Raw genomic sequence first — 16,444 nt, forward strand, 5'->3', positions numbered from 1 at the left:
AGGGGGAGCTACACCCTTGCACGGGTGCTCCAACGAGGACTAGTGGGGAGTGACGACTCTCTGATACCTTGGCAAAACTTCACCGCATTCCTCCTTCTCTCTTTACTTTGAGCATTTACTTTGAGAAATTCAATTCTTGTCTTTTACATTCATAGAATTGCCATGCTAGAGTAGGATTGGAACATAGGTTGCTAAACTTTTGTGCAGTAGATCAATAGAAACACTTTCTAGGCACAAGGGGTTAATTGGGCTAACCATAGTACTTAATTATTGCAAAGAAATTTAGAATTAGCCCAATTCATCCCCCCTCTTGGGCATCTTGATCCTTTCATCCACGATAAGAGAGCAACGAGTCTTCCCTGCGCCTATATCTAAGTATGTGCTCGGGATAATAAGTCTGTGACTTGCCTAGAGCCATATGCAGCGATCGATCCTTAAGCGACACAGATAGGGAAAAAATGTAACCAAGCTATGCCCTGTTGGCCGCTGGACATAGCCTCTTACACACACCAGTACCCAAACCATATCCCTACCTGGTCACCACTTTTTCTTTCCACCCTTTTATCATGAGTGATCATATTTATCACCTATTTGTGAGTAATGGCAGGTTACTCATGCTACCGATATCCTAAGCATAACAACTACTCGACCTATACTAGTAGGACTCATAGGTAGATATATTTATGCATGTAGTTTCTATAAAATGCATGTAACATAAATGCACATCATATATATATTCAGTGATCATAAAATATGGGTTATGCACCAGGGCTTGCCTTGGGCAGATGGTGGGTCAGCAAAGTCAGCACCAAAAGGCTCTGGGGCTCCTTTCTGCATGAGGATCTCCTCCTCATACTCCTCAATGATCTCTTCATAATCCGGTTCATCCACGGGCATGAACTCACCAACTCATGATCTACATGCATGAAATGATGATGCAACACTTAGTAGTATGGCAACAACAGCTCTTAAAATGAAAATATATCTATCAAGTTACTAAGCTAGTCCTACCGACTAAGGTGCTAAGTTGCCTACTATTAACACTAACAAGTATGAAGCATGACATATGTTATCATAGCAACTAAGGGTATGCGTACTCTTCATACCGATTTACTCCATATATAATAAAACAAGTAGTACTTAGCCTATTCTATTTATCAACCTACTATAGGGTTACAAAAATTACAGTAAGCACATAATAGTCTCATGAGTCTACTGTAAAAATTTCATGGCTAAAGCTATCACCGGTTGGCCACAAAAATTCCTACAAATATTAAGCTAACTAATATTAAGCTTTCCAATTTGAATTTATGAACCTATCATTGTAACATCTAACTATGAACCAACTATACCAACAGGGAGATAGCATTTTTGTGAACCTAACAATTTTTGTTTCCCTATTTTTGGACATCTACAGAATTTACTATAATTTCTCAAAGTTCAGTTAACAACTAAATTGAATAAACATTTGTAATCCACTGGAAAATTGGAAAACCGATTTCCCCCGCGTGGCCCGCTACATGCGGCTCGGCCCACTCCCTCGCACGCGCGCACTGGCGTGGCCCATGCGACGGTGCATGGACGCAGCCCACGCAACGTGGCCCACAGCTGAACCCGCTCGTGAGCTGGTGCTTTTGCTAAAGAACCCCCATTTTATTTTCTATTCATGAAGCTCACTCGAACACTATTTGGCTAAGTCACTGTCTTCGCATCTAGCACCCTTCCCTTAATCCAATTCAAGTTTTATGAAGTCCCTAGCCAGAACTAAACAAGGCCGCGGCATCTCCGGCCAACGCCGATGAGCACAAACCTCCCCAGCACCACCATAACACTCTACTTGCAAAGAGCAACTGATCGATGTATCAAACACCGCAATTGGTGTAGCATGACAACGTGGCCATGCACCGCGGTGGGGTCTGGCCGTGGCAACATCGATGTCGATGCATCTATAGAGCCTAGCGCCTCTACCACTACTCTTTAACCATCTACAGACTATGGGCAACAATATAAATGTCCTATTTGAATCGCTACTACGCTCAAATGCGTCGACCACGGTAACGGCACCTACACCACATCCGCTGGAGACGGCCACACGCTTCGGTGAACCTCAGCCCTAATTGAGTCAACCAACTACCCTAGGAGTAGGAGGGCCTCACTAGCATGTGATGGACGTATTGGATGAAGGCGCGAGACTCAGTGAGGTGGTTGGCCACGAGCTCGAGGAGACTCTGGTTCCCGGCAAGCGCGGCGACGGCGTTGCCGGTGACCTGCTGCTCCATCGGTGAAACTATTACATTGGCGAGGCAACCAAGTCAACATGACGCAACAGCACCACTCAATTGAAATAATAGAGCATCGAGTGACGCCCTGGCCGAGTACCCACCGCGACAGCCGTGGTGGACCGCCGCGGGGAAAACGCCCCGCATTACCTCACGGTAAGATAGAAACTCACCGGGATGACTCCAATTGCTGGATAACTATCAAGACTAGTTGTGTGCACAGTTAATTGGAAGGAGGTGGACTACACAAGGCCAATTGGTTGGGTGACTCAACTCAGTCTTATGGTGGCCGGCGAGGGGAAAACTCAAATTGGCGCCCTGACATCATACTACCGCAATAGTGGTGGCCCTGGCGCGTAGCTAGACTCCAATGCGACCTCCAAATGTGCACAATTATAGGGATGGGACCTGCTCTACAGTTAGGCCTTGGCGTGGCTCGTCCAGCGTGATTCAAGGCGACGGGACGGGGCTTGGCGTGGCTCATTCACTAATTGGGAGAGGACGGTAGCATGATAGTGATGACCCCTCATGCGCGTAGTAGGAGGCCATGGCTAGCAGCACGGGGCCACGTGTGTGAGCGTGCGTGCATAGGCACGTCAGGCGGCTGATGTGGCAATGCTGAGAGCCGAGCAAGGTGACCGCGCCCAAGCGCTGGCATCATTCAAAATCATGACTTGCATGCTTTTTAAAGCTACTTAAAATTTCAACTCGATGGTCCAGTAGCTAAACCAACTATTTTATGTTCGATATGGTGTATCAAGGTACTAAAACCAACCTTAAGACTATGCCACTGCTTAACCCGATCGTTCTACAAAAATTGCCGAACTTAGCTTCGTCAACGCATTGTCCGACTTAGGAAATTTTGGCCAAGTCCTAAACGGTTTCGCGTCGAATGCGATTTCCAAGCTACTCGATACACTAGCTAGCGAATCCCGTTCTCGACCATACATATTTCACCGTCACCTACGAAGTTCATGCGACAAACTTTACTAAAGCTTTGCATATGCGTTCTATAGCATTTTCGTTCCATAAAAATTCATTTAGAACCCTAAACGATATAACGCGACATGAAATGTAACATTCGTTTCGTGTTTCTGATAAACGTTTCAATTTCTGTGTATTTGCTTTACACCCTATATTACACATATTTACACAAATGTATGATGCTCATGCAGTGTTTTAGCAAAAAGTTGTACAGTGTAACACCGAGAGTGTTACACAAACCCTAGCCATCTTATAAATGTCCTTCTCTCCTTCCTTTGTACTCAAATGTTGGTAAAGATCCTCGTACGCTCTATCCTTTGCCACACTTATAGCTTGCTTTGTAGTCTTCTTTGCCACCTTGTACTTCTCTATGTTATCCACACTCCTATCATGGTACAAGCGTCTATAGCATTCTTTCTTCTCCTTAATAGCCCTTTGGACTTCCTCATTCCACCACCAAGTATCTTTAGCCTCGCCTCCACTTCCTTTGGTTACTCCACACACCTTTGAGGCCACCTTCCGAATATTGGTTGCCATCTTCTCCAACATGTTGTTTATGTCCTCTTCTTCCTTCCAAGAGCCTTCTTTGATAACCCTTTCCTTGAATACCTCTGACATCTTCCCTTTCAGTTTTCACCACTTTGTTCTTTCAATCTTAGCTTGTTTATCCCTACGGGCACACACCTGAAAATGAAAGTCTACCACCAAAAGCTTATGTTCAGAAACAACACACTCCCCTGGTATCACCTTGCAACCCAAGCATGCTCGTTTGTCCTTTCTTCTTGCGAGGACAAAGTCAATCTGGCTAGAGTGTTGTCCGCTACTTAAGGTCACTAGATGAGATTCTCTTTTTCTAAAGAAAGTGTTGGCTATCATTAGGTCAAAAGCTACCGCGAAGTCTAGAACTTCCTCCCCCTCCTGATTCCTACTACCATACCCAAAACCTCCATGAACTACCTCGAAACCTATGCTTGTAGTACCTACATACCCATTAAGATCTCCTATAAAAAGCTTCAACCTACTAGGTACAGCTCTAATCAGGAATGCCAATCATAAAAAAGGGAAGATGTGTGTGACACTTGAAGCATGCTAATATATAGTATCATGCAAAATGCAACATATAACTGACATTGAAATTTGTATAATAAAATACCAGGGAATGGGCTCTTACATTGAAACATTCACCAACAGGGATACCTTCAAGTGTCATCTCTTCTTCAACAAGCCAGCAATTCTTATTAGGCAAAGGGGACTTCTGCTGGGTGCTCGTTGCTTCTCCCCCATGCCGTGTTGATTTCTTGTCAAACTTATAATGAACTTGCCTCTGGTAAATATCAGCTCTGATAGGTTCCCATGCTGTAACAGAGTAATCCATGCAGCCAACTTTCTCCATCACCCAGCACTCCAAAGGACCACCCTCAAATATGCCCATGAGTGTTGATACCTAGTGACACAAAGTTAATTACAAAGTAAAGTTGTAACTCTTGATCCTTTTGTGGAGAACATGGTGAATTGCACATTATGTCTCCATAGAATAAGGGATCTTACATCAAAAGGTTTTGTAGACGAAAACATTCCTAACATTTTGGCATCCTCTATCCCTAAGAAAGATTCCCCTTCCTCATTTTGGACATCTTCTATTTCTGATTCCTCTTCTACAAGTTTTACCTTTTGTTCAGGGGTCAAGGACCTTGCCTTCCACAGTGCCATCCTCTATCCCTAGGAAAGATTTAACGTTAGCTCACCACATCTATCACAACACTCTTCCTTTATTAGGGTTTGGAACCTACTGTGCTGAGACAACATAGGTGGAGTTAGAATCAAGTCTCTTCACTTACTCTCGGCCTGTTTGCTGGTTGGTTTCTAGGCTAGTTTCGGCTAGCTAGTGCTGGTTTATTGTGAGAGAAAAATACTGTTGGTGGGCTGGTTTGGGTTGGCTAAAACCAACAAGCGAATAGGGTGTCTAAATACAATTACTCTATTGTTTTGTGGGACCATTGACTTTCTCTCTCCTTAGCTTTATCTCACCGTGCAAGTGTTGGCAGGCCCACACATGGGGAAGTGTGCTGGCGCTCGATGCTCTACCATGAGACAAGCTAGTTGTTGGGGACCTAATACCGGGGTACCCTAGGAGATGGAACCAATAACCACCGAGCGTTAAAAACTTCTGGACAGATAAGGGCGCCGTAACGTCCCTTGCTCGAATGACAGGAGTTTGGTTCTGCCTCGCTCGACACCTTTGAGATAGCTCTGCCTCACCCGAGGGCTCAGGGCTAATCTCCGCCTCGCCCGATGCCTTTGAGATAGCTCCGCCTCGCCCGAGGGCTCAGGGCTAATCTCCGCCTCGCCCGATGCCTTTGAGATAGCTCTACCTCGCTCGAGGGCTCAGGGTTAATCTCCGCCTCACCCGACGCCTTTGAGATAGCTCTGCCTCACTTGAGGGCATAGGGCTAGTCTCCGTCTCGCCCAACGCCCTTGGGGCGAGCTTGGTCTCGCCCGAGGGCTGAGGGATAAACTCCGCCTCGCCCAACCCTGGAGGGGCGGGCTCGGTCTCACCTAGGAGATAAGGACTAATCTTTGCTTCACCCAACGGCCAGGAACGAGCCTCGCCCTGCTCGATATCTAAAGACTGGTTTCATCTTACCTGACAACTTCTCCCCATTCCCTCATGATGATGGGTACAAGGCAAGACAAGACGTTCAGGTCAACCATGGCTCCAAGGACCATACCCTGCGCCTTGGCAGGAAAAGTATTGCCAAGGAACAACAGGATAGGTGCTTTAGACCCTTCCGGGCGCCACAGAGACCAAAAGGTATTATAGGTGCATGCTCCTCTCCCTGTAGAGTTGAAGGTGCCACCTTCAGCTCTGCGACATAGAACTCGACGAAGATATACGACAACCGCTACGCTCTAGAAAAGGATTTTCTATCTCCATGAACGATGGATATTCCGTCACCACGTTATGGCCCCAAGGGAGCTGTGCTCGCTTCCCGACCCCTCAGGTCCACCAAGTCAGAAGACCTTGTCCACAGCGCTACTCCGGACCCCAAACCCTCATCCCTTCGATGAAGACTCATAGGAACCAGAAGGCGTGCGGAGCAAGGCTGAGGGAGACTCGTAAGTCAAAACCACTGTACTGCAGCCCATACCCTACGTAGGGTAGCATTCTGTAACCAACCTGACATTCTACGGAGGCATCGACAGTATTGTAGGTGCTTATCTTCCTTCGCACTCATCAGAATGAAGAACCAGGCCGGGTAGACGTGAGCCACAAGACTAGGTAAAATACGCATCCTAAAGCCCTCACCCTTGTAAAGCCAGCCCCTTCATCTATAAAAGGGGATGCGCTTCCTCCACCAAAGGGACTGATCTTTGACGGCATAGCACACAACACTCACACAGTCAAGCTGCGATCAAGCTCTTGGCCTCCTTTCAACCCTTCCATTAGAGACTTGGGACCAGTCCCTCTCTCGATCGTTTGTACCCCCTACTATGAACCGTTCACGGCGCTAATAACATGAGCAGCAACAAACTAGATGTAGGGACATTCGGCCCGAACCAGTATAAATCTTGTGTCCTTTAGCGCACCATCCGAGCCTAACATGTATTACTATAAATTTACTTGCCGGTGCTTGTACGAAACACCGACAGTTGGCGCGCCAGGTAGGGGACTTGCGCGTTCCAGATTAGGCCTCAGATGGCCACCCACGCAATCAGCTAGGCCCTGGGCGCACACATGCGTTTCGGCGACCTAGATTTTATCGTCACACTAGGAGGAGAACTGGCGCTGACCCACACGGCCGCACAGTCTCTCCCTTCCATCAACCTCAGTCATCTCAGGCTTGAGGGCCCGCGGGGTGACTCCCTTGGACCCCAGTTATCCAGGGAGCCCCCGCGCAGCATCCCCCTTTTTTTGGAAGGCCTCGTATGAAGCGCCCCGACAGCGTTTCCATTCGGTCTCCACAACGCCACGGCGATCGCTGGCCACCTTCTGCCTCTACGCATGGTTCAGCCACCTACGGACAGTGAGTTCATGGGGGTAATCAAACACGATCCAGAGACACTCTATGGGCTCCTCGCGGAGGAACTAGAGTCATCCTCTAGCTCTGACTCCAGCAAGGGGAGCCATCACCCTTCCCGGGAATGCTTCATGACACAAACCCCCGAGGGGCACATCCAAAGCGTCTCCGGAGAGAAGACAATCCCAATTGGCAACCTCGATGCTAGGATCAAAGCGGAGACGGTGGCTCCATCTCACGTAAGGATGGAGCAACTAAGAGCACGAAAGCTGGAGATCGATGATGCCGGACAATAGCTTGTCCGAGAGTACCGAAACATAGAGGAGGAGATCAAGCGTCGCGGAGACGGTGGGCACGCATGCGCCTCGGCCTGTGATGTGCATCGAAGGATCCTCATCGATGATGGGACTCTCCCTCACTTCGCTCGGGCAAGTCAGAACATCGCCGCCGCGACGGCCTTGCTTCACGGCCTCCCAAAGGCCGCGATGTTTGAGGATCGCCGGGCCCACAGGGAGATTCGCATGTTGCTTGAGTGTGCGGCGGCGCAGCAGGTGGAAAGTTTGTTGTCTCGACGACGCAAACCTGACACTAGCCAACGCACGCCCTTAGTGCATCCCACCAGGGACGCGTCCGTTCACCAAACACCGCCAGGCGACAGGTAGCCCTCCACCGTCCCAGTGCATCAACGCCTCGGCCATGGTCGCGACGTACATAGCATCATCGACGCTCAGAGACATGCCCACGATGATGATGGAGAAGCAGCATGCCGCGGCTACCATCCCCGACGTGGCGGACGCTACGATAGCAACGAGGACCAAAGCCCGAGCCCCGGTCTGCCAGGTCCTCAGGCCTTCGGTCAACACATCCTCAACGCTGTGTTCCCCCTAAGGTATCGACCGCCTATCAACATCCCTAAATATTCTGGTGAAACAAATCTTGGGCTTTGGCTCAAAGACTATCGGCTTGCATGTCAGGCCGGTGGAGCGAGTGATGATGATTTCATTATTCACAATCTCCCGCTGTTCTTGGCCGATTCGGCGTGAGCAAGGCTAGAGCACTTACCATCCAACGCCATTTAAAGTTGGGCGGATCTGACGGAGATCTTCGTGGGCAACTTCCAGGGCACGTACAAACACCCTGAAAACCCATGGGACCTCAACAACTGTCGCTAGAAGGCCGATGAAACCCTCTGCAGCTACATCCGGCGCTTCTCTTGGCAGTGCAATGAGCTCCCTAACGTCGCCGACGTCGACGTGTTAGGAGCCTTCCTATCTGGGACAACCTGTGAATCCCTAGTTGACAAGCTAGGACGTAGAGGCACGCAAACTACCAAGGAACTCCTAGACATCGCCTCTGGAGAGGAGGCGGTCAGAGCCATCTTCGATCGCTCCGACGGAAGGACAAGGCAGGACGAGGACACCGGCGAAGGCGCCTCCAACCATCCCGCCAAAAGGAAAAGTAAGAAGCAATGGCGTGACAACTCGCTCGTGGCCACCACCGACCGCAAAGGTGGCCGGAAGCCCATGGAGGGCACTCCGAACCACTTCAAGAAAATGCTCGAGGGGCCATGCCCAAACCACGCCTTCCCGGCCAAGCATCTATACAAGGATTACGGCCTCATGTGCAAATACTTGTCCAGGGGCCTTAACAAAGGGGAGCAGGGGAAGGAGCCTGTTCTTGCCACAGACGACGTAGAGGAGAAGGACGACGCCTTCCCAACGCCGATCGGTGCCCTCATGATCTTTAGAGGATCAACAGCCTATGACTCCAAGCGCCGCCAGAAGGTCATGCGCTACGAGGTCTATATGGCCGGACCGGCCACGCATGCCTTCCTTCAGTGGTCGGAATCCACCATAACCTTTGACCGGACCGACCACCTGGATGCCGTCCCACACCTGGGAAGGTACCCGCTTGTTGTCGATCCGATCATCGGCCCAAAGCGGCTCATGAAAGTACTAATGGACGGAGGCAGCGGCCTCAACATCATGTATGCCAAGACGCTCGATGAGATAAGCATTGATCGAACAAACCTCCATCCCATTCGAGCGCCTTTCCATGGTGTTGTGCCTGGTAGGCAAGCCGTGCCACTAGGGCAGATTGATCTGCCCATCACTTTCAGGGATTGGTCCAATTACCGGACTGAGACCCTCACCTTCGACATAGTGGGGTTCCCGGGGACTTTCCATGCCATCCTGGGACAACCATGCTACGCGAAGTTCATGGTCATCCCCAATTATACGTACCTTAAGCTAAAGATGCCGGGCCCCTGTGGGGTCATCACCATCGGCACCTCCTTCTAGCGTGCTTACAAGTGTGAAGTCGAATGCTACGGACATGCATCTGCGGTCATCACCTCCAAAGAGCTCACCACCCTTAGGGAGGAGGTCATTGAAGAGGCACCCAATGCAAAGAGGTCATCCGAGTCGTTTGAATTGATAGAAGGACCTAAGGAGGTCCTCTTGGACCCCAGCAACTCCGAGGGCAAAAAAGTCCATATCAGGACCACGCTCTCCTCCGAATAGGAAAGCGCGCTCGTCGACTTCCTCCGCGATAACAAAGACATCTTTGCGTGGAAACTCTCGGATATGCTAGGCATCCCGAGGGAGGTCACCGAGCATACCTTAAAAAATCACCCAGGCTCCAAGCCGGTGAAGCAACGCCTGTGCCGCTTCGACGAGGAGAAATGCAGGGCCATCGGCGAGGAGATAGCCAAACTGCTGGCCACAGGATTCATTAAGGAAGTATACCACCCAAAGTGGTTAGCAAATCCCGTTCTTGTGCAAAAAAAAGAGCGGGAAATGGAGAATGTGTGTCGATTACACTGGCCTAAACAAAGCATGTCCAAAGGATCCGTTTCCTTTGCCATGAATAGACCAAATAGTCAATTCCACCTCAGGGTGTGAAACCCTCTGCTTCCTTGACGCATACTTCGGCTACCACCAAATTGCGATGAAAGAGTCCGATCAGCTCATGACATCTTTTATCACCCCCTTCGGATCATTTTGCTACATTTCAATGCCGTTCGGTCTGAAGAATGCTAGGGCAACTTACCAGCGTTGTATGCTCAATTGCTTTGGAGACCTCATCGGGCAAACCGTTGAGGCCTATGTCGATGACATCGTAGTCAAGTCCAAGTGAGCTGACCACCTTGTCGCTGACCTTGAACAAACCTATGCGAAACTCTGGGCAAATGGCATCAAACTCAATCCCGAAAAATGCATTTTCGGGGTCCCGAGGGGCATGCTGCTCGGCTTCATCATCTCCGAGCATGGCATCGAAGCCAACCCAGAGAAGATATCAGCCATCACAAGGATGGGCCCGATCCAAAGCATAAAGGGGGTTCAGCGGATCATAGGGTGCTTGGCCACCCTCATCCGATTCATTTCGCACCTCGACGAATGAGGACTCCCCCTTTATCGACTCCTGAAGAAATCTGACCGCTTTGAGTGGACAGTCAAGGCTCAGGAGGCGCTTGACATGGTTAAGGGATTTTTAACTAAACCTCCGGTCCTAGTTCCTCCATGCAATGGAGAATCCCTCCTACTGTATATATCGGCCACCACCCAAGTGGTCAGCTCTGCCTTAGTGGTAGAGCGAGAGGAAGAGGGGCACGCTTTCAAGGTGCAGCGCCCTATATATTTCATTAGCGAGGTGTTATCTGACTCCAAAGCCCGCTACTCCCAAATTCAGAAACTCCTCTACACTATCCTCATCACCAAGAGGAAGCTACGCCACTACTTCGAATCACACCCTATAACAGTAGTGACATCGTTCCCCCTCGGCGAGGTCATCCATAGCCATGACGCTATGGGAAGAACCGCAAAGTGGGCGCTTGAGCTGATGGATCAGGGCATTTCTTATGCCTCCCGGATAGTAATCAAATCTCAGGTACTGGCTGACTTCATCACAGAGTGGACCGAGGTCCAGATGCCACCAGCAGCCATCGATCAAGAGTACTAGACAATGTACTTCGATGGATTGCTAATGAAGAAGGGCGCCAGAGCAGGACTAGTTTTTATATCCCCCCTCGGGGTCCACATGAGGTACATGGTTCGGCTCCATTTCCCCTCATCAAACAATACTGCAGAATACGAAGCACTCATCAATGGCCTATGAATTGCCATCGAGCTGGGCATTCGATGCCTCGACGTCAGGGGCGACTCTCAGCTGGTCGTCAACTAGGTCATGAAGGAGTCATGCTGCCATGATGCCAAGATGGAAGCATACTATCAAGAAGTCCGACGGCTAGAGGACAGATTCGATAGCCTCGAACTCAATCACATCCCAAGGCGCCTCAACGAAGCAGCCGACACGCTCACGAAAGCAGCATCCGGCCAAGAGCCAGTCCCTACAGGCGTCTTTGCCAGCGATCAACACAAACCCTTGGTATGCTACGCGGGTTCAAAACAAGCCAATGATGGCCCATCTAGTCTGACCCCAGGGGCCAATCCGCCAACTGCTCCGCCCGACCCCGAGGTTATGGAGCTTGAAAAGGACCCAGTAGCTGAGTCTGACCCTCCCGATGACTGGAGAACGCTTTACCTCGACTACCTCCTCCATGACATACTACCGGCAGACAAGACAGAAGCCCGACGGCTCACGTGACACACCAAGTCCTTTGTTCTTGTAGAGGGCGAACTCTACAAACGGAGTCACATCGGTATTCTGCAACTCTATATCCCTGGCGAACAGGGGAAGCTCCTGCTGGGCGACATCCATGGTGGAATCTGCAGTCATCATGCTGCACCAAGAACCTTGGTTGGAAATGCATTCTGACAAGGCTTTTACTGGCCCACCATAGTAGCCGATGTCGAGCAAATTGTATGCACCTGCGAAGGGTGTTAGTACTACGCTCGGCAAACACACCTCCCAGCCCAAGCACTCCATATGATCCCCATCACGTGGCCCTTTGCGGTCTGGGGGCTCGACCTGGTTGGGCCACTCAAAAAGGCACCTGAGGGCTTCACCCACCTGCTTGTCACCATAGACAAGTTTACAAAATGGATTGAAGCTCGACCAATATCCACGATCAAATCCGAGCAGGCTGTGCTATTCTTCCTCGACATCATCCATCACTTTGGAGTACCGAACTCCATCATCATAGACAATGGCACGCAGTTCACCGGTAGGAAATTCATTCGATTCTGTGATGAACAATACATCTGGATCGATTGGGCAGCCATCGCACACCCCTGGATGAACGGGCAGGTCAAGCACGCAAACGGCATGCTCCTTCAAGGCCTCAAACCCAAAATTTTCAACCGGTTGAACAAGTTCGGCGTGCGCTGGCTCGCTGAGCTCCAGGCCGTGCTCTGGAGCCTAAGGACAACTCCTAGCCAGGCCACTGGCTACACACCTTTCTTCATGGTCTACGGTTCCAAGGCCATTCTCCCAACAGACCTCAACTATAGAGCACCAAGAATCAGAGCATACGATGAACAGGGGGCCGAAGCATCTCACTAAGACGCAATGGACCAGCTAGATAAAGCTCACGACATTGCCCTCCTCCATTTAGCTAAGTACCAGCAGGCGTTGCGATGGTACCACAGTCGACGGGTACGGGGTCGAGCCTTCAACGTTGGGGACCTTGTCCTCCGCCTTGTGTAGAGCAACAAGGACCGCCACAAACTCTCCCCGCCCTAGGAAGGGCCCTACGTCATCACAGAAGTACTTCGCACGGGCGCCTACAGGTTGAAAACCATCAATGGCGAGGTCTTCACCAACGCCTAGAACATTGAGCAGCTACGTCGCTTTTACCCTTAAAATAAGCATATACTCTTCCTTATCAGTTTTTGTCATTACAAAACCTCGATCCTTAGTGACTTCCGACCCCTGCAAATTGCGAGGGGTCAGACCTCACTCGGGGGCTAAAATAAGTAATACAAATATTACGCTTGCAAAAACCTCCTGTGTTATATATTTGCAAACATTCGCTAAGTTTTCCATTCTTCTCATAAACAAGTCATAAGGGCTAAGATTTTGGGAACAAATTCTGAATACAATTGGTAGGACTGCAGGAGACCCACGTGCCCAGTGGCAGCAACCTCTTTGCTCACCAGCTCAATCAGAATCAGTTCGCCCATGTTCCTAGTTTCTTACGACTTAGACCGTGAGAAGGGTCGAAGGGCACTAAAACCGTTTCTACAAAAAAGAGAAAGATAAAAAGATTGCTTGCCATAAGCAAAACATGAAAATTTGTTCATTTTTTGCACAAATTCACCACTTACAAAGTGATTTCATTACAAAAAGGACTAATATACTTATAAATTCAGAGGACTGTTTACTCAGGGGCTTCCCCACAAAATTATTCAATTATAGTCTTTGCTTAGCTTTACTAAAGTGTTGCTGCGGTCGTCGCGCCACGCTCTCCATCGGCGACGCCCAGGGCATGTACCGGGCCAGCTCATCTACTGCGGCTGCCGCACCACGCTCTCCATCAGCGATGCCCAGGGCATGTACATGGGCCAGCTCGTCTACTACGGCCGCCGCGCCATGCTCTCCATCGGCGACGCTTGGGGCGTGTACATAGGCCAGCTCGTCTATTGTGGCCACCGTGCCACACTCTCCATTGGCAACATCCCGCCACTTCATGGGATCCTCGAAAACGCCGTCATCTGCAACGCCTCTGCTGGGGCGTCTGGGGACTACGCCATCGTCGTTAGCCGCAACCCCGATAGCAATGCCTCCACTGGGGCATTCGGGGACTACGCCATCATCGTCAGCCGCAACCCCGACAGCGACGCCTCCGCTAGGGCATCCGGGGACTATGCCATCGTCTCTAGCCACAACCCTAACAACGGTGTCAGAGCAAGAAACGCCTCCCACCAAGGAAGGAACATAGCAAACGACGGCAAAGTCGACAACGTACGGCGCCCGCCAGCGCTCCTTCTCCTTCGGCAGCAGCGACTCCTCAGCAAGGGCGGCACACACCATCTCATCTACATTGGATGACCTCTGGCTCGACATCAGGCTCTAGATTCACGAGTGGATTTGTGAGTTTTCTATCTCTCTGGCATAACTCTTCCTCACTCAGGAACCGCCGCGACGCATAGACGCATTCGGCGGAAAGGGAGAAGGAGAGGTAGCGGCTCAGAGGCAGAAGAAGAGGTGGGATGAGAACTCCCCTCCCCCTCCCAATTTAAAGAGGAGACACTGTAGCTAAGGAAAGGCGAAAGGTTGGACAAAAAACCCTCTCCCTTCCCCTCCTTAAATACAGAATCAATGCTGATAGACACCTGAGGGGATGCGCCGGAACTAATAGGACGCGCCCTAGTCGACAAGGCATCCCCCCCCTTGGTCAAACTAGACACTGCCTAGGTAGGGCCCACCACTGACCCGCTCTGGATGCGGCAATTAAGGCGCCCACATGGGCAGACACCCCTTCGCCTCCCCATGTAGGACCACGGAATGATCCAACGACAGGACCTCTATAAAGGGGAGCCCAACGGCTCTCCTGGGTCGACCATGTGGCCCAGGAGAGACAACGAACGAACGTCCAAAGAAAGATAAGCATCTCTGCCTTCTTACTTTACGCATTAAAGATTTATTACCGAACTTTCGACCCTGTCAAACGACGGGGACACGAACATCACTCAGGGGCTACCGAAGATGTCTACCAGTCTAGACATCCTCTTCACCCGACCCCTCTGTACGCTAGAAACTAGGGGTGCGGAATACGGGCATAGAACTTTGAGTAAAACTGGACGAACTAGCAGACCCTACGACTCTGTAGCTACGGTGTTTCTGTTCAATAGAAAAATCATACTCAATGCCCCTCGCGTCTCTAGCTTTGATGTCTGCCTTCTCAAGAAGGGTTCGGAGAGGTCCGCCTATAGAATCTCCCCCAAAGGAGAAGCTGTTAGGTTGCCCAAGTTAATTAAACGGCTCAAACCGCCACCGAGATACGAAAAATAAAGAATAGCGATTCTTATGTAGGTTACTCCAACCTCATCGCAAACATCAGGGCCTAAACCCCGCACAGACACATCTGGTAGGAGCTTTCCATCACTCATACTGCTAAGGTAATGTTACCGACCCCGCCTTCATTTCAATTATATTATACATATGCAAAACGTTGCAATGCTTCGTGTCACGTCATGAAATGGCCATCGCCTCATTCGATATAGGGGGCAGTAGGTCGAGGTTCGAAGGTCAGCCCACGAAGGGCTCGAGGCCGCCTCATGCCAAACAAGAGCAAGGGAGAAGTAACCGAGATGAGCCCTAGCGGCCCTACCCGACCCCGCTCAGAAGCGGACAGGGACGTCTCAACCTTTTCTCGTTCGATTCTAACCCCAAGCCAAAACCACAGAATCTCCATCGAGGAGAGGCCATTAGGCCGCCTAAGCCTATTGAACAGCTCGGGCATCTACCGAGAGGCAGGTTAAGAAGTTGTGGAGTGCCACCAGAGGGCTCTGCCGACCCCATCAGCAAATGATGGACCCAGATTCCACACGAACGTACTCGTTAGCGAGCTCATTGAGTGCGATACTCGAGCCGTCGAGGCAAGTGTCATTTACTCAGCCCCTCCGATTATGAAAATAGAGGATGGGGTAACACGCAAATTACGGCCAACCCCTATTAGACCCTGACAAGGCCTGGGGGCTCGAGCTGCTCAAAACAGGGACACAGGTTCAAAGGCCCTACCTTGCCAAGCCCATAGAGTCCCCGTTTGGGGAATTCTGTTGGAAGACAGGGCGGGGAATATTGCAATGACATCCAAGGACTTTGCCGACCCTATCACCAAAACCATGGAATGGGATTCCATCTGAACATTCCGGTCTCCAGTAACCCCCGACCCCAGCAAATGTAGGGGGTCAGACCTTACTCGGGGGCTGGTTAAGGTACAGCTACCTCCCTTCCTTCTTTCGAAACAATCTCCTCGCATCAAGACCAGCGGCAAGATTCGGGGGAACAGATTGGTAAGATCACAAAAAATCAAACAAAATGAAATTATGAAGCAAAATCATGAAACTGTGTCGAGACTCGAAAATACCAACACTTGTTCACATATTACATATAAGTTGTTCTCAAAATTATTTAACTAACTACTCCCACAAAGGGAGAACCATCTCTTTCAGATTATCTGCTAGGTTTTTCGCAAGGGGAGCAACCATCTTCTCAATTGCCTCCAGCTCATCATCCTCATAGGTAGACAGGAAACCT

The sequence above is a fragment of the Miscanthus floridulus genome, chromosome 19, assembly GCF_019320115.1.
Source record: "Miscanthus floridulus cultivar M001 chromosome 19, ASM1932011v1, whole genome shotgun sequence".
Taxonomy (NCBI): Eukaryota; Viridiplantae; Streptophyta; class Magnoliopsida; order Poales; family Poaceae; genus Miscanthus; species Miscanthus floridulus.